The sequence below is a fragment of the Durio zibethinus genome, chromosome 17 (genome assembly GCF_047325235.1).
Source record: "Durio zibethinus cultivar Kanyao isolate XHJ-2024 chromosome 17, ASM4732523v1, whole genome shotgun sequence".
Lineage (NCBI taxonomy): Eukaryota > Viridiplantae > Streptophyta > Magnoliopsida > Malvales > Malvaceae > Durio > Durio zibethinus.
This window is the reverse complement of record NC_143178.1, coordinates 15,321,273-15,339,915: the sequence shown is the minus strand read 5'-3', so window position 1 is coordinate 15,339,915 and position 18,643 is coordinate 15,321,273.

Below are 18,643 nucleotides of genomic sequence, written 5' to 3'. Positions count from 1 at the left end.
ATAAAAAAGATTCAAAAAATAAGAAAAAAAAATTGAACTTTATAAAACTTTTCTAAAATATAAATAAAAAATAAATGAAGGGAAAAAAATTAAATAAAATACGAAAAAAGGAAAAAATAGAAAATTAGCGAATCAAAAAAATATAAAAAGACAAAATGAAAGCACATGGAAAAAAGAAGAAAAATTTGAAAGGAGAAAAAGTTAATGAAAAATTATAAAAATGCAATAGAAAATAACCAAGAATAATAAAAGAAAAAAAGATAGAAAAATAAAAAATTCCAAAACTTTATAAAAATTTATAAAACTATAAACAAAGAAAGAAAATAAAAAATAAATATAGAAAAAGAAAAAATACAATAAAAATATAAAAAGGACAAAAATTGAATAAAAATTTCAAAAATGAAAATGGAATGACAAAATGAAAAAAAATAGTTTAAAAAATACAAAAAATTGAAAAACATATAAGACCTAACAATATAAAAAGTCAGACAAAAAATTAAAAAAGACAAAAGTTAATGCAAAATAAAAAAAGTATGAGAATTTAAAAACGCAAATGAGAAATGAAAGGAAATTTGTGGGGAAAAAAAAAGAAAAGCAAGAAAAGAATAAAAATGAAAAGAAAAAAGATTTGGAAAAAAAAAACAGAAAAATAAAAAATTTTAAAACAATTAAAAATAAAAGAAAGCGCACAAAAAAAGAAGTTTCAGGCTTTAAAATTATGAAAAAGAAATTAAAAAAAGTGTGAACAAAAAGATTTAAGAAAAAGCAAGAAAAAAAATAAAAAATGAAAATACAAAATACATAAAATAAAATTTGAGAAAAAATGAGAAAAGGAAGAAAAAAATAAGAAATGAAGAGGCAAAAATATGAAAGAAAAGAAAAAGAAAAAAATTTATAGAAAATTTTAAAACAAAGGAAAACGTTAACAAAAAAAAATGAAAGGAGAAAAAGTTAATGAAAAATTACAAAAATGCAATAGAAAATAACCGAGAATGATAAAAGAAAAGAACATAGAAAAATAAAAAATTCCAAAACTTTATAAAAATTTATGAAACTATAAACAAAGAAAGAAAATAAAAAAATAAAAAGAAAAAAAATGAAAGCAAAAGAAAAAAGATAAATAAAGCACAAAGAAAAAAGAAAAAACAAAAATACAACAAAAAATATAAAAAGTAAGAATTTAAAAAAGGAGAAAAATTGAATAAAAATTTCAAAAATGAAATAGAATGACAAAAAGAAAAAAAATAGTTTAAAAATACAAAAAATTGAAAACATACAAGACCTAACAATAACAAAAGTCAGACAAAAAATAAAAAAAGTATGAGAATTTAAAAACGGAAATAAAAAATGAAAGGAAATTTATGGGAAAAAAATAGAATAGCAAGAAAAAGAATAAAATTGAAAAGACAAAAGATTTGGAATAAAAAACAGAGAAATAAAAAATTTTAAAACAATGAAAAAATTAAAACAAGAACAAGGAAAATTGTGAAGGGAAAAAGTTATTAAAAAATTACAAAGTAGAAAAAAAAAAAGAAAAAAAAATTGAACTTTATAAAAATTTTCTAAAATATAAATAAAAAATAATTAAGAGAAAAAATTAAATGAAATACGAAAGTAAGAAAATGAAAAATCAGCGAATCAAAAAAATATAAAAAGACAAAATGAATAAAAATTTCAAATATAAAATGGAAAAAAACTATTAGTTTAGAATGTACAAAGAAAAACAGAAAAAAAAAATATAACAAATAGAGGACAAAGATATAAAACATGAAAAATGAAAAATAAAATAAAAGTTAATAAAAAATATAAATAAAAATAAAAGAAGTTTGAGGTTTTAAAATTATAAAGAAGAAATAAAAAAAAAAGTGCGAACAAAAAGATTTAACAAAAAGCAAGAAAAAAAATAAAAAAGGAAAATACAAAATACATAAAATAAAATTTGAGAAAAAAAAAAGGGAAAAAGAAGAAAAAAATAAAAAGTGAAGAGGCAAAAACATGAAAGAAAAGAAAAAGAAAAAAATTTATAGAAAATTTTAAAACAAAGGAAGACGTGAAAGCGCATAAAAAAAGAATAAAAATTTGAAAGGAGAAAAAGTTAATGAAAAATTATAAAAATGCAATAGAAAATAACTGAGAATGATAAAAGAAAAAAAGACAGAAAAATAAAAAATTCGAAAACTTTATAAAAATTTATGAAACTATAAACAAAGAAAGAAAATAAAAAATAAAAAAAAATGAAAGCAAACGAAAAAAGATAAATAAAGCACAAAAAAAGAGAAAAAACAAAAAAACAACAAAAAATATAAAAAGTAAGAAAATAAAAAAAGACAAAAATTGAATATAAAATTTCAAAAATGAAATGGAATGACAAAAAGGAAAAAAATAGTTTAAAAAATACAAAAAATTGAAAAACATATAAGACCTAACAATATAAAAAGTTATACAAAAAATGAAAAAAGAGAAAAGTTAATGCAAAATAAAAAAATTATGAGAACTTAAAAACAGAAATAAGAAATGAAAGGAAATTTGTGGGAAAAAAAATAGAATAGCAAGAAAAGACAAAAGCTTTGGAATAAAAAACAGAAAAATAAAAAATTTTAAAAGAACGAAAAAATTAAAACAAGAAAAAATGAAAGTAGATGAAAAAAAAAACAAGAAGAAGGAAAATTGTGAAGGGAAAAAGTTATTAAAAAATTACAAAGTAGAAAAAAATAAAAAGGATTCAAAAAATAAGAAAAAAAAATTGAACTTTATAAAACTTTTCTAAAATATAAATAAAAAATAAATTAAGGGAAAAAAATTAAATAAAATACGAAAAAAGGAAAAAATAGAAAATTAGCGAATCAAAAAAATATAAAAAGACAAAATGAAACACATGGAAAAAAGAAGAAAAATTTGAAAGGAGAAAAAGTTAATGAAAAATTATAAAAATGCAATAGAAAATAACCAAGAATAATAAAAGAAAAAAAGATAGAAAAATAAAAAATTCCAAAACTTTATAAAAATTTATAAAACTATAAACAAAGAAAGAAAATAAAAAATAAATATAGAAAAAGAAAAAATACAATAAAAATATAAAAAGGACAAAAATTGAATAAAAATTTCAAAAATGAAAATGGAATGACAAAATGAAAAAAAAATAGTTTAAAAAATACAAAAAATTGAAAAACATATAAGACCTAACAATATAAAAAGTCAGACAAAAAATTAAAAAAGAGAAAAGTTAATGCAAAATAAAAAAAGTATGAGAATTTAAAAACGCAAATGAGAAATGAAAGGAAATTTGTGGGGAAAAAAAAAGAAAAGCAAGAAAAGAATAAAAATGAAAAGAAAAAAGATTTGGAAAAAAAAAACAAAAAAATAAAAAATTTTAAAACAATTAAAAATAAAAGAAAGTGCACAAAAAAAGAAGTTTCAGGCTTTAAAATTATGAAAAAGAAATTAAAAAAAGTGTGAACAAAAAGATTTAAGAAAAAGCAAGAAAAAAAATAAAAAATGAAAATACAAAATACATAAAATAAAATTTGAGAAAAAATGAGAAAAGGAAGAAAAAAATAAGAAATGAAGAGGCAAAAATATGAAAGAAAAGAAAAAGAAAAAAATTTATAGAAAATTTTAAAACAAAGGAAAACGTTAACAAAAAAAAATGAAAGGAGAAAAAGTTAATGAAAAATTATAAAAATGCAATAGAAAATAACCGAGAATGATAAAAGAAAAGAAGATAGAAAAATAAAAAATTCCAAAACTTTATAAAAATTTATGAAACTATAAACAAAGAAAGAAAATAAAAAATAAAAAGAAAAAAAATGAAAGCAAAAGAAAAAAGATAAACAAAGCACAAAAAAAAGAAAAAACAAAAATACAACAAAAAATATAAAAAGTAAGAATTTAAGAAAGGAGAAAAATTGAATAAAAATTTGAAAAATGAAATAGAATGACAAAAAGAAAAAAAATAGTTTAAAAATACAAAAAATTGAAAACATATAAGACCTAACAATAACAAAAGTCAGACAAAAAATAAAAAAAGTATGAGAATTTAAAAACGAAAATAAACAATGAAAGGAAATTTGTGGGAAAAAAATAGAATAGCAAGAAAAAGAATAAAATTGAAAAGACAAAAGATTTGGAATAAAAAACAGAGAAATAAAAAAATTTTAAAGCAATGAAAAAATTAAAACAAGAAAAAATGAAAGTACACGAAAAAAAAAAACAAGAACAAGGAAAATTGTGAAGGGAAAAAGTTATTAAAAAATTACAAAGTAGAAAAGAAAAATTGAACTTTATAAAAATTTTCTAAAATATAAATAAAAAATAATTAAGAGAAAAATTAAATGAAATACGAAAGTAAGAAAATGAAAAATCAGCGAATCAAAAAAATATAAAAAGACAAAATGAATAAGAATTTCAAATATAAAATGGAAATAACTATTAGTTTAGAATGTACAAAGAAAAACAAAAAAAAATATAACAAATAGAGGACAAAGATATAAAACATGAAAAATGAAAAATAAAATAAAAGTTAATAAAAAATATAAATAAAAATAAAAGAAGTTTGAGGTTTTAAAATTATAAAGAAGAAATAAAAAAAAAAGTGGGAACAAAAAGATTTAACAAAAAGCAAGAAAAAAAATAAAAAAGGAAAATACAAAATACATAAAATAAAATTTGAGAAAAAAAAAAAGGGAAAAAGAAGAAAAAAATAAAAAGTGAAGAGGCAAAAACATGAAAGAAAAGAAAAAGAAAAAAATTTGTAGAAAATTTTAAAACAAAGGAAAACGTGAAAGCACATAAAAAAAGAATAAAAATTTGAAAAGAGAAAAAGTTAATGAAAAATTATAAAAATGCAATAGAAAATAACTGAGAATGATAAAAGAAAAAAAGATAGAAAAATAAAAAATTCCAAAACTTTATAAAAATTTATGAAACTATAAACAAAGAAAGAAAATATAAACGAAAAACAAAATGAAAGCAAACGAAAAAGGATAAATAAAGCACAAAAAAAGAGAAAAAACAAAAATACAACAAAAAATATAAAAAGTAAGAAAATAAAAAAAGACAAAAATTGAATAAAAATTTCAAAAATGAAATGGAATGACAAAAAGGAAAAAAATAGTTTAAAAAATACAAAAAATTGAAAAACATATAAAACCTAACAATATAAAAAGTCATAAAAAAAATTAAAAAAGAGAAAAGTTAATGCAAAATAAAAAAAGTATGAGAATTTAAAAACAGAAATAAGAAATGAAAGGAAATTTGTGGGAAAAAAATAGAATAGCACGAAAAGAATAAAAATGAAAAGACAAAATATTTGGAATAAAAAATAAAAAAATAAAAATTTTAAAACAGCAAAAAAATTAAAGCAAGAAAAATGAAAGTATGTGAAAAAAAACAAGAAGAAGGAAAATTGTGAAGGGAAAAAGTTATTAAAAAATTACAAAGCAGAAAAAAAAATAAAAAAGATGCAAAAAATAAGAAAAAAAAATTGAACTTTATAAAAATTTTCTAAAATATAAAAAAAAATAAATGAAAAAATAAATTAAGGGAAAAAATTAAAATAAACAAAAAGAAAAAAGTAACAAAGTAAGAAAATTTTAAAACAAAGGAAAAAGTGAACAAAAAAAAATGAAAGCACATAAAAAAAAGAAGAAAAATTTGAAAGGAGAAAAAATTAATGAAAAATTATAAAAATGCAATAGAAAATAACCGAGAATGATAAAAGAAAACAAGATAGAAAAATAAAAAATTCCAAAACTTTATAAAAACTTATGAAACTATAAACAAAGAAAGAAAATAAAAAAATAAAAAGAAAAAAATGAAAGCAACAGAAAAAAGATAAATAAAGCACAAAAAAACACAAATTATAAAAGGTAAGAAAAGAAAAAAGGACAAACTTTGAATATAAAATTTCAAAAATGAAATGGAATGACAAAAAGAAAAAAAATAGTTTAAAAAATACAAAAAATTGAAAAACATATAAGACCTAACAATATAAAAAGTCAGACAAAAAATGAAAAAAGAGAAAAGTTAATGCAAAATAAAAAAATTATGAGAATTTAAAAACAGAAATAAGAAATGAAAGGAAATTTGTGGGAAAAAAATAGAATAGCACGAAAAGAATAAAAATGAAAAGACAAAATATTTGGAATAAAAAACAAAAAAATAAAAATTTTAAAACAGCGAAAAAATTAAAGCAAGAAAAATGAAAGTATGTGAAAAAAAACAAGAAGAAGGAAAATTGTGAAGGGAAAAAGTTATTAAAAAATTACAAAGCAGAAAAAAAATAAAAAAGATGCAAAAAATAAGAAAAAAAAATTGAACTTTATAAAAATTTTCTAAAATATAAAAAAAAAATAAATGAAAAAATAAATTAATGGAAAAAATTAAAATAAACAAAAAGAAAAAAGTAACAAAGTAAGAAAATTTGAAAACAAAGGAAAAAGTGAACAAAAAAAAAATGAAAGCACATAAAAAAAAGAAGAAAAATTTGAAAGGAGAAAAAATTAATGAAAAATTATAAAAATGCAATAGAAAATAACCGAGAATGATAAAAGAAAACAAGATAGAAAAATAAAAAATTCCAAAACTTTATAAAAACTTATGAAACTATAAACAAAGAAAGAAAATAAAAAAATAAAAAGAAAAAAATGAAAGCAACAGAAAAAAGATAAATAAAGCACAAAAAAACAAAAATTATAAAAAGTAAGAAAAGAAAAAAGGAAAAAATTTGAATATAAAATTTCAAAAATGAAATGGAATGACAAAAAGAAAAAAAATAGTTTAAAAAATACAAAAAATTGAAAAACATATAAGAGCTAACAATATAAAAAGTCAGACAAAAAATGAAAAAAGAGAAAAGTTAATGCAAAATAAAAAAATTATGAGAATTTAAAAACAGAAATAAGAAATGAAAGGAAATTTGTGGGAAAAAAATAGAATAGCACAAAAAGAATAAAAATGAAAAGACAAAATATTTGGAATAAAAAACAAAAAAATAAAAATTTTAAAACAGCGAAAAAATTAAAGCAAGAAAAATGAAAGTATGTGAAAAAAAACAAGAAGAAGGAAAATTGTGAAGGGAAAAAGTTATTAAAAAATTACAAAGCAGAAAAAAAAATAAAAAAGATGCAAAAAATAAAAAAAAAAATTGAACTTTATAAAAATTTTCTAAAATATAAAAACAAATAAATGAAAAAATAAATTAATGGAAAAAATTAAAATAAACAAAAAGAAAAAAGTAACAAAGTAAGAAAGTAAGAAAATTTTAAAACAAAGGAAAAAGTGAACAAAAAAAAAATGAAAGCACATAAAAAAAAGAAGAAAAATTTGAAAGGAGAAAAAATTAATGAAAAATTATAAAAATGCAATAGAAAATAACCGAGAATGATAAAAGAAAACAAGATAGAAAAATAAAAAATTCCAAAACTTTATAAAAACTTATGAAACTATAAACAAAGAAAGAAAATAAAAAAATAAAAAGAAAAAAATGAAAGCAACAGAAAAAAGATAAATAAAGCACAAAAAAACAAAAATTATAAAAAGTAAGAAAAGAAAAAAGGACAAAATTTGAATATAAAATTTCAAAAATGAAATGGAATGACAAAAAGAAAAAAAATAGTTTAAAAAATACAAAAAACTGAAAAACATATAAGACCTAACAATATAAAAAGTCAGACAAAAAATGAAAAAAGAGAAAAGTTAATGCAAAATAAAAAAAATTATGAGAATTTAAAAACAGAAATAAGAAATGAAAGGAAATTTGTGGGAAAAAAAATAGAATAGCAAGAAAAGACAAAAGCTTTGGAATAAAAAACAGAAAAATAAAAAATTTTAAAAGAACGAAAAAATTAAAACAAGAAAAAATGAAAGTAGATGAAAAAAAAAAACAAGAAGAAGGAAAATTGTGAAGGGAAAAAGTTATTAAAAAATTACAAAGTAGAAAAAAATAAAAAAGATTCAAAAAATAAGAAAAAAGAATTGAACTTTATAAAACTTTTCTAAAATATAAATAAAAAATAAATTAAGGGAAAAAAATTAAATAAAATACGAAAAAAGGAAAAAATAGAAAATTAGCGAATCAAAAAAATATAAAAAGACAAAATGAAAGGACATAGAAAAAAGAAGAAAAATTTGAAAGGAGAAAAAGTTAATGAAAAATTGTAAAAATGCAATAGAAAATAACCAAGAATAATAAAAGAAAAAAAGATAGAAAAATAAAAAATTCCAAAACTTTATAAAAATTTGTAAAACTATAAACAAAGAAAGAAAATAAAAAATAAATATAGAAAAAGAAAAAATACAATAAAAATATAAAAAGGACAAAAATTGAATAAAAATTTCAAAAATGAAATGGAATGACAAAATGAAAAAAATAGTTTAAAAAATACAAAAAATTGAAAAACATATAAGACCTAACAATATAAAAAGTCAGACAAAAAATTAAAAAAGAGAAAAGTTAATGCAAAATAAAAAAAGTATGAGAATTTAAAAACGCAAATAAGAAATGAAAGGAAATTTGTGGGGGAAAAAAAAAAGAAAAGCAAGAAAAGAATAAAAATGAAAAGAAAAAAGATTTGGAATAAAAAACAGAAAAATAAAAAATTTTAAAACAATTAAAAATAGAAGAAAGTGCACAAAAAAAGAAGTTTCAGGTTTTAAAATTATGAAAAAGAAATAAAAAAAAGTGCGAACAAAAAGATTTAAGAAAAAGCAAGAAAAAAAATAAAAAATGAAAATACAAAATACATAAAATAAAATTTGAGAAAAAATGAGAAAAGGAAGAAAAAAATAAGAAATGAAGAGGCAAAAATACGAAAGAAAAGAAAAAGAAAAAAATTTATAGAAAATTTTAAAACAAAGGAAAAAGTTAACAAAAAAAATGAAAGCACATAAAAAAAAAAGAAGAAAAATTTGAAAGGAGAAAAAGTTAATGAAAAATTATAAAAATGCAATAGAAAATAACCGAGAATGATAAAAGAAAAGAAGATAGAAAAATAAAAAATTCCAAAACTTTATAAAAATTTATGAAACTATAAACAAAGAAAGAAAATAAAAAATAGAAAGAAAAAAAATGAAAGCAAAAGAAACAAGATAAATAAAGCACAAAAAAAAAGAAAAAACAAAAATACAACAAAAAATATAAAAAGTAAGAATTTAAGAAAGGAGAAAAATTGAATAAAAATTTCAAAAATGAAATAGAATGACAAAAAGAAAAAAAATAGTTTAAAAATACAAAAAATTGAAAACATAGAAGACCTAACAATAACAAAAGTCAGACAAAAAATAAAAAAAAGTATGAGAATTTAAAAACGGAAATAAAAAATGAAAGGAAATTTGTGGGAAAAAAATAGAATAGCAAGAAAAAGAATAAAATTGAAAAGACAAAAGATTTGGAATAAAAAACAGAGAAATAAAAAAATTTTAAAGCAATGAAAAAATTAAAATAAGAAAAAATGAAAGTACACGAAAAAAAAACAAGAACAAGGAAAATTGTGAAGGGAAAAAGTTATTAAAAAATTACAAAGTAGAAAAAAAAAATTGAACTTTATAAAAATTTTCTAAAATATAAATAAAAAATAATTAAGAGAAAAAATTAAATGAAATACGAAAGTAAGAAAATGAAAAATCAGCGAATCAAAAAAATATAAAAGGACAAAATGAATAAGAATTTCAAATATAAAATGGAAAAAACTATTAGTTTAGAATGTACAAAGAAAAACAAAAAAAAAATATAACAAATAGAGGACAAAGATATAAAACATGAAAAATGAAAAATAAAATAAAAGTTAATAAAAAATATAAATAGAAATAAAAGAGGTTCGAGGTTTTAAAATTATAAAGAAGAAATAAAAAAAAAAAGTGTGAACAAAAAGATTTAACAAAAAGCAAGAAAAAAAATAAAAAAGGAAAATACAAAATACATAAAATAAAATTTGAGAAAAAAAAAAGGGAAAAAGAAGAAAAAAATAAAAAGTGAAGAGGCAAAAACATGAAAGAAAAGAAAAAGAAAAAAATTTGTAGAAAATTTTAAAACAAAGGAAAACGTGAAAGCACATAAAAAAAGAATAAAAATTTGAAAGGAGAAAAAGTTAATGAAAAATTATAAAAATGCAATAGAAAATAACTGAGAATGATAAAAGAAAAAAAGATAGAAAAATAAAAAATTCCAAAACTTTATAAAAATTTATGAAACTATAAACAAAGAAAGAAAAAAAAAATGAAAGCAAACGAAAAAGGATAAATAAAGCACAAAAAAAGAGAAAAAACAAAAATACAACAAAAAATATAAAAAGTAAGAAAATAAAAAAAGACAAAAATTGAATAAAAATTTCAAAAATGAAATGGAATGAGAAAAAGGAAAAAAATAGTTTAAAAAATACAAAAAATTGAAAAACATATAAGACCTAACAATATAAAAAGTCATACAAAAAATGAAAAAAGAGAAAAGTTAATGCAAAATAAAAAAAAGTACGAGAATTTAAAAACAGAAATAAGAAATGAAAGGAAATTTGTGGGAAAAAAATAGAATAGCACGAAAAGAATAAAAATGAAAAGACAAAATATTTGGAATAAAAAACAAAAAAATAAAAATTTTAAAACAGCGAAAAAATTAAAGCAAGAAAAATGAAAGCATATGAAAAAAAACAAGAAGAAGGAAAATTGTGAAGGGAAAAAGTTATTAAAAAATTACAAAGCAGAAAAAAAATAAATAAGAAAAAAAAATTGAACTTTATAAAAATTTTCTAAAATATAAAAAAAAATAAATGAAAAAATAAATTATGGGAAAAAATTAAAATAAACAAAAAGAAAAAAGTAACAAAGTAAGAAAATTTTAAAACAAAGGAAAAAGTGAACAAAAAAAAAAATGAAAGCACATAAAAAAAAGAAGAAAAATTTGAAAGGAGAAAAAATTAATGAAAAATTATAAAAATGCAATAGAAAATAACCGAGAATGATAAAAGAAAAGAAGATAGAAAAATAAAAAATTCCAAAACTTTATAAAAACTTATGAAACTATAAACAAAGAAAGAAAATAAAAAAATAAAAAGAAAAAAATGAAAGCAACAGAAAAAAGATAAATAAAGCACAAAAAAACGAAAATTATAAAAAGTAAGAAAAGAAAAAAGGACAAAATTTGAATATAAAATTTCAAAAATGAAATGGAATGACAAAAAGAAAAAAAATAGTTTAACAAATACAAAAAAAATTGAAAAACATATAAGACCTAACAATATAAAAAGTCAGACAAAAAATGAAAAAAGAGAAAAGTTAATGCAAAATAAAAAAATTATGAGAATTTAAAAACAGAAATAAGAAATGAAAGGAAATTTGTGGGAAAAAAAATAGAATAGCAAGAAAAGACAAAAGCTTTGGAATAAAAAACAGAAAAATAAAAAATTTTAAAAGAACGAAAAAATTAAAACAATAAAAAATGAAAGTAGATGAAAAAAAAAAAGAAGAAGAAGGAAAATTGTGAAGGGAAAAAGTTATTAAAAAATTACAAAGTAGAAAAAAATAAAAAAGATTCAAAAGTTAAGAAAAAAAAATTGAACTTTATAAAACTTTTCTAAAATATAAATAAAAAATAAATGAAAAAATAATTAAGGGAAAAAAATTAAATAAAATACGAAAAAAGGAAAAAATAGAAAATTAGCGAATCAAAAAAATATAAAAAGACAAAATGAAAGGACATAGAAAAAAGAAGAAAAATTTGAAAGGAGAAAAAGTTAATGAAAAATTGTAAAAATGCAATAGAAAATAACCAAGAATAATAAAAGAAAAAAAGATAGAAAAATAAAAAATTCCAAAACTTTATAAAAATTTATAAAACTATAAACAAAGAAAGAAAATAAAAAATAAATATAGAAAAAGAAAAAATACAATAAAAATATAAAAAGGACAAAAATTGAATAAAAATTTCAAAAATGAAATGGAATGACAAAATGAAAAAAAATAGTTTAAAAAATACAAAAAATTGAAAAACATATAAGACCTAACAATATAAAAAGTCAGACAAAAAATTAAAAAAGAGAAAAGTTAATGCAAAATAAAAAAAGTATGAGAATTTAAAAACGCAAATAAGAAATGAAAGGAAATTTGTGGGGGAAAAAAAAAAGAAAAGCAAGAAAAGAATAAAAATGGAAAGAAAAAAGATTTGGAATAAAAAACAGAAAAATAAAAAATTTTAAAACAATTAAAAATAGAAGAAAGTGCACAAAAAAAGAAGTTTCAGGTTTTAAAATTATGAAAAAGAAATAAAAAAAAGTGCGAACAAAAAGATTTAAGAAAAAGCAAGAAAAAAAATAAAAAATGAAAATACAAAATACATAAAATAAAATTTGAGAAAAAATGAGAAAAGGAAGAAAAAAATAAGAAATGAAGAGGCAAAAATACGAAAGAAAAGAAAAAGAAAAAAATTTATAGAAAATTTTAAAACAAAGGAAAAAGTTAACAAAAAAAATGAAAGCACATAAAAAAAAAAGAAGAAAAATTTGAAAGGAGAAAAAGTTAATGAAAAATTATAAAAATGCAATAGAAAATAACCGAGAATGATAAAAGAAAAGAAGATAGAAAAATAAAAAATTCCAAAACTTTATAAAAATTTATGAAACTATAAACAAAGAAAGAAAATAAAAAATAGAAAGAAAAAAAATGAAAGCAAAAGAAACAAGATAAATAAAGCACAAAAAAAAAAGAAAAAACAAAAATACAACAAAAAATATAAAAAGTAAGAATTTAAGAAAGGAGAAAAATTGAATAAAAATTTCAAAAATGAAATAGAATGACAAAAAGAAAAAAAATAGTTTAAAAATACAAAAAATTGAAAACATATAAGACCTAACAATAACAAAAGTCAGACAAAAAATAAAAAAAAGTATGAGAATTTAAAAACGGAAATAAAAAATGAAAGGAAATTTGTGGGAAAAAAATAGAATAGCAAGAAAAAGAATAAAATTGAAAAGACAAAAGATTTGGAATAAAAAACAGAGAAATAAAAAAATTTTAAAGCAATGAAAAAATTAAAACAAGAAAAAATGAAAGTACACGAAAAAAAAACAAGAACAAGGAAAATTGTGAAGGGAAAAAGTTATTAAAAAATTACAAAGTAGAAAAAAAAATTGAACTTTATAAAAATTTTCTAAAATATAAATAAAAAATAATTAAGAGAAAAAATTAAATGAAATACGAAAGTAAGAAAATGAAAAATCAGCGAATCAAAAAAATATAAAAGGACAAAATGAATAAGAATTTCAAATATAAAATGGAAAAAACTATTAGTTTAGAATGTACAAAGAAAAACAAAAAAAAAATATAACAAATAGAGGACAAAGATATAAAACATGAAAAATGAAAAATAAAATAAAAGTTAATAAAAAATATAAATAGAAATAAAAGAGGTTCGAGGTTTTAAAATTATAAAGAAGAAATAAAAAAAAAAAGTGTGAACAAAAAGATTTAACAAAAAGCAAGAAAAAAAATAAAAAAGGAAAATACAAAATACATAAAATAAAATTTGAGAAAAAAAAAAGGGAAAAAGAAGAAAAAAATAAAAAGTGAAGAGGCAAAAACATGAAAGAAAAGAAAAAGAAAAAAATTTGTAGAAAATTTTAAAACAAAGGAAAACGTGAAAGCACATAAAAAAAGAATAAAAATTTGAAAGGAGAAAAAGTTAATGAAAAATTATAAAAATGCAATAGAAAATAACTGAGAATGATAAAAGAAAAAAAGATAGAAAAATAAAAAATTCCAAAACTTTATAAAAATTTATGAAACTATAAACAAAGAAAGAAAAAAAAAATGAAAGCAAACGAAAAAGGATAAATAAAGCACAAAAAAAGAGAAAAAACAAAAATACAACAAAAAATATAAAAAGTAAGAAAATAAAAAAAGACAAAAATTGAATAAAAATTTCAAAAATGAAATGGAATGAGAAAAAGGAAAAAAATAGTTTTAAAAATACAAAAAATTGAAAAACATATAAGACCTAACAATATAAAAAGTCATACAAAAAATGAAAAAAGAGAAAAGTTAATGCAAAATAAAAAAAAGTACGAGAATTTAAAAACAGAAATAAGAAATGAAAGGAAATTTGTGGGAAAAAAATAGAATAGCACGAAAAGAATAAAAATGAAAAGACAAAATATTTGGAATAAAAAACAAAAAAATAAAAATTTTAAAACAGCGAAAAAATTAAAGCAAGAAAAATGAAAGCATATGAAAAAAAACAAGAAGAAGGAAAATTGTGAAGGGAAAAAGTTATTAAAAAATTACAAAGCAGAAAAAAAATAAATAAGAAAAAAAAATTGAACTTTATAAAAATTTTCTAAAATATAAAAAAAAATAAATGAAAAAATAAATTATGGGAAAAAATTAAAATAAACAAAAAGAAAAAAGTAACAAAGTAAGAAAATTTTAAAACAAAGGAAAAAGTGAACAAAAAAAAAATGAAAGCACATAAAAAAAAGAAGAAAAATTTGAAAGGAGAAAAAATTAATGAAAAATTATAAAAATGCAATAGAAAATAACCGAGAATGATAAAAGAAAACAAGATAGAAAAATAAAAAATTCCAAAACTTTATAAAAACTTATGAAACTATAAAGAAAGAAAGAAAATAAAAAAATAAAAAGAAAAAAATGAAAGCAACAGAAAAAAGATAAATAAAGCACAAAAAAACAAAAATTATAAAAAGTAAGAAAAGAAAAAAGGACAAAATTTGAATATAAAATTTCAAAAATGAAATGGAATGACAAAAAGAAAAAAAATAGTTTAACAAATACAAAAAAATTGAAAAACATATAAGACCTAACAATATAAAAAGTCAGACAAAAAATGAAAAAAGAGAAAAGTTAATGCAAAATAAAAAAATTATGAGAATTTAAAAACAGAAATAAGAAATGAAAGGAAATTTGTGGGAAAAAAATAGAATAGCAAGAAAAGACAAAAGCTTTGGAATAAAAAACAGAAAAATAAAAAATTTTAAAAGAACGAAAAAATTAAAACAATAAAAAATGAAAGTAGATGAAAAAAAAAAAGAAGAAGAAGGAAAATTGTGAAGGGAAAAAGTTATTAAAAAATTACAAAGTAGAAAAAAATAAAAAAGATTCAAAAGTTAAGAAAAAAAAAATTGAACTTTATAAAACTTTTCTAAAATATAAATAAAAAATAAATGAAAAAATAATTAAGGGAAAAAAATTAAATAAAATACGAAAAAAGGAAAAAATAGAAAATTAGCGAATCAAAAAAATATAAAAAGACAAAATGAAAGGACATAGAAAAAAGAAGAAAAATTTGAAAGGAGAAAAAGTTAATGAAAAATTGTAAAAATGCAATAGAAAATAACCAAGAATAATAAAAGAAAAAAAGATAGAAAAATAAAAAATTCCAAAACTTTATAAAAATTTATAAAACTATAAACAAAGAAAGAAAATAAAAAATAAATATAGAAAAAGAAAAAATACAATAAAAATATAAAAAGGACAAAAATTGAATAAAAATTTCAAAAATGAAATGGAATGACAAAATGAAAAAAAATAGTTTAAAAAATACAAAAAATTGAAAAACATATAAGACCTAACAATATAAAAATTCAGACAAAAAATTAAAAAAGAGAAAAGTTAATGCAAAATAAAAAAAGTATGAGAATTTAAAAACGCAAATAAGAAATGAAAGGAAATTTGTGGGGGAAAAAAAAAGAAAAGCAAGAAAAGAATAAAAATGAAAAGAAAAAAGATTTGGAATAAAAAACAAAAAAATAAAAAATTTTAAAACAATTAAAAATAGAAGAAAGTGCACAAAAAAAGAAGTTTCAGGTTTTAAAATTATGAAAAAGAAATAAAAAAAAGTGCGAACAAAAAGATTTAAGAAAAAGCAAGAAAAAAAATAAAAAATGAAAATACAAAATACAAAATACATAAAATAAAATTTGAGAAAAAATGAGAAAAGGAAGAAAAAAATAAGAAATGAAGAGGCAAAAATATGAAAGAAAAGAAAAAGAAAAAAATTTATAGAAAATTTTAAAACAAAGGAAAAAGTTAACAAAAAAAATGAAAGCACATAAAAAAAAAAGAAGAAAAATTTGAAAGGAGAAAAAGTTAATGAAAAATTATAAAAATGCAATAGAAAATAACCGAGAATGATAAAAGAAAAGAAGATAGAAAAATAAAAAATTCCAAAACTTTATAAAAATTTATGAAACTATAAACAAAGAAAGAAAATAAAAAATAGAAAGAAAAAAAATGAAAGCAAAAGAAACAAGATAAATAAAGCACAAAAAAAAAAGAAAAAACAAAAATACAACAAAAAATATAAAAAGTAAGAATTTAAGAAAGGAGAAAAATTGAATAAAAATTTCAAAAATGAAATAGAATGACAAAAAGAAAAAAAATAGTTTAAAAATACAAAAAATTGAAAACATATAAGACCTAACAATAACAAAAGTCAGACAAAAAATAAAAAAAAGTATGAGAATTTAAAAACGGAAATAAAAAATGAAAGGAAATTTGTGGGAAAAAAATAGAATAGCAAGAAAAAGAATAAAATTGAAAAGACAAAAGATTTGGAATAAAAAACAGAGAAATAAAAAAATTTTAAAGCAATGAAAAAATTAAAACAAGAAAAAATGAAAGTACACGAAAAAAAAACAAGAACAAGGAAAATTGTGAAGGGAAAAAGTTATTAAAAAATTACAAAGTAGAAAAAAAAATTGAACTTTATAAAAATTTTCTAAAATATAAATAAAAAATAATTAAGAGAAAAAATTAAATGAAATACGAAAGTAAGAAAATGAAAAATCAGCGAATCAAAAAAATATAAAAAGACAAAATGAATAAGAATTTCAAATATAAAATGGAAAAAACTATTAGTTTAGAATGTACAAAGAAAAACAAAAAAAAAATATAACAAATAGAGGACAAAGATATAAAACATGAAAAATGAAAAATAAAATAAAAGTTAATAAAAAAATATAAATAAAAATAAAAGAAGTTTGAGGTTTTAAAATTATAAAGAAGAAATAAAAAAAAAAGTGTGAACAAAAAGATTTAACAAAAAGCAAGAAAAAAAATAAAAAAGGAAAATACAAAATACATAAAATAAAATGTGAGAAAAAAAAAGGGAAAAAGAAGAAAAAAATAAAAAGTGAAGAGGCAAAAACATGAAAGAAAAGAAAAAGAAAAAAATTTATAGAAAATTTTAAAACAAAGGAAAACGTGAAAGCACATAAAAAAAGAAGAAAAATTTGAAAGGAGAAAAAGTTAATGAAAAATTATAAAAATGCAATAGAAAATAACCGAGAATGATAAAAGAAAAAAAGATAGAAAAATAAAAAATTCCAAAACTTTATAAAAATTTACGAAACTATAAACAAAGAAAGAAAATAAAAAAAGAAAAAAAAATGAAAGCAAACGAAAAAGGATAAATAAAGCACAAAAAAAGAGAAAAAACAAAAATACAACAAAAAATATAAAAAGTAAGAAAATAAAAAAAGACAAAAATTGAATAAAAATTTCAAAAATGAAATGGAATGACAAAAAGGAAAAAAATAGTTTAAAAAATACAAAAAATTGAAAAACATATAAGACCTAACAATATAAAAAGTCATACAAAAAATTAAAAAAGAGAAAAGTTAATGCAAAATAAAAAAAGTATGAGAATTTAAAAACAGAAATAAGAAATGAAAGGAAATTTGTGGGAAAAAAATAGAATAGCACGAAAAGAATAAAAATGAAAAGACAAAATATTTGGAATAAAAAACAAAAAAATAAAAATTTTAAAACAGGGAAAAAATTAAAGCAAGAAAAATGAAAGTATACGAAAAAAAACAAGAAGAAGGAAAATTGTGAAGGGAAAAAGTTATTAAAAAATTACAAAGCAGAAAAAAAATAAAAAAGATGCAAAAAATAAGAAAAAAGAATTGAACTTTATAAAAATTTTCTAAAATATAAAAAAAAATAAATGAAAAAATAAATTAAGGGAAAAAATTAAAATAAACAAAAAGAAAAAAGTAACAAAGTAAGAAAATTTTAAAACAAAGGAAAAAGTGAACAAAAAAAAATGAAAGCACATAAAAAAAAGAAGAAAAATTTGAAAGGAGAAAAAATTAATGAAAAATTATAAAAATGCAATAGAAAATAACCGAGAATGATAAAAGAAAACAAGATAAAAAAATAAAAAATTCCAAAACTTTATAAAATCTTATGAAACTATAAACAAAGAAAGAAAATAAAAAAATAAAAAGAAAAAAATGAAAGCAACAGAAAAAAGATAAATAAAGCACAAAAAAACAAAAATTATAAAAAGTAAGAAAAGAAAAAAGGACAAAATTTGAATATAAATTTTCAAAAATGAAATGGAATGACAAAAAGAAAATAAATAGTTTAAAAAATACAAAAAATTGAAAAACATATAAGACCTAACAATATAAAAAGTCAGACAAAAAATGAAAAAAGAGAAAAGTTAATGCAAAATAAAAAAATTACGAGAATTTAAAAACAAAAATAAGAAATGAAAGGAAATTTGTGGGAAAAAAAATAGAATAGCAAGAAAAGACAAAAAGCTTTGGAATAAAAAACAAAAAAATAAAAAATTTTAAAAGAACGAAAAAATTAAAACAAGAAAAAATGAAAGTAGATGAAAAAAAAAAACAAG